General features: G+C 49.7%; 1 protein-coding gene across 1 annotated transcript in view; it reads left to right on the top strand.

Annotated features, from left to right (window-relative positions):
* KCNAB2 (potassium voltage-gated channel subfamily A regulatory beta subunit 2) overlaps positions 1-1,335 on the top strand; it is a 64,873-nt gene that overhangs the window by 59,910 nt on the left and 3,628 nt on the right. The gene's annotated exons all lie outside the window — the stretch shown is intronic.

The raw sequence follows: 1,335 nt of genomic DNA, 5'->3' as shown, positions 1-1,335 counted from the left end.
CTCCTCTAGCTCTTCTGGGCCCCCCAGGGCCCTGCGCCCTCTGTCCCTGCAGATGCCACGGTCCCTTCGCCCTCCAATTCTGCAGCTCCCAGGGGGAGGGGGAAGAGCCCGGAGCAGCCGCCCAGCAACAGGCCAGCACTGCGTTTACCTCTGCTGCCTCCGCCAGTGTGGCTGTGACCTTAACCCCTACCTGGCTCTGCCTGGGGGTCGGTCCTGGTCCCTCCTGGGCCTAGAGAGCCTCTCGAGGTTGGCATCACATCCTTCGATCTCCCCCCACGACCCTTCTAACCTGACACAGCAGCACCCAGGCCACCCACCACCCGTCTCTCAAAGACCCCATAAGGCCTGTACCTACCGGGGGAAGTCATTTTCAAGACCAATTGCTTGGCCCTGGCCGGTGTGGCTAAGTGGATAGAGCATCCACCTACGGACAGAAGGGTCCTGGGTTGGATTCCGGTCAAGGGCATGTACCGAGGTTGCAGGCACCTCCCCGGCCTGGGCCCAGGTCAGGGCACATGCAAGAGGCAACCAATTGATGTGTTTCTCTTACATCGATTTCCTCTCTGTCTTTCCCTCTCTCTTACACTCTCTCTTTATAAAAATCAATGGAAAAATATCCTTGGGCGAGGATACAAAAATAAATAAATCAAAAGCCTCTAGAAATGGTCCCAAGAACAAAGAGCAACTGAAGAGACATCTCTTCGAGACAGTCTATGAAGATTCAGTGAGAAAGACAAGAATCTATGGTATCTGAACCATGATTGCCCCCACTCTTCCCCTTCCCAGCTCAGTGAGGCAGAAACTCCACTGTGGACCACTGCAGTCATGACACAGGACTCCCTCATCCTCCTGCCCCCAGTCAGATGGACTTTCTTCCTGGGAGGAACAGGATTTTAAGGTTTGTCATCTGACCCCAGCTCCGTGTGGCTGAGGCTAGGTACTGGGAAAACGCAATTGAGAAGCAGAAAGCTATGGGAACTTACGAGCCAGAATCTGCGTCAAGGTTCTGTGGAACAGTACCAACAATGTTTAACAAGATATCCGTCTGAGCTACCATTTCATTAATTTTTTCAGTAAGTGCCTCCCAATCTTCGAGAAGCACTTCAGGAAAATCCAGATGCTGGTCGATCTTGAAAGAATAGAAGTCAAGAGTACTAATCAAACTTAAAAGAATTTTAGAGATACCTAGAAAAGTGAGAAAAGCATGAATTGTTAGAAGTATTTGTAAGTTTACTATTTCTTTTTTAAAAAATATATGTTTTTATTAATTTCAGACAGGGAGGGGGAGAGAGAGAGAGAGAGAGAGAGAGAGAGAGAGAGAGAGAGAAATAAAAA

Source organism: Myotis davidii, unplaced genomic scaffold (assembly GCF_000327345.1).
Source record: "Myotis davidii unplaced genomic scaffold, ASM32734v1 scaffold299, whole genome shotgun sequence".
Classification (NCBI taxonomy): Eukaryota; Metazoa; Chordata; class Mammalia; order Chiroptera; family Vespertilionidae; genus Myotis; species Myotis davidii.
This window is presented reverse-complemented; position numbering and strand designations above follow the sequence as displayed.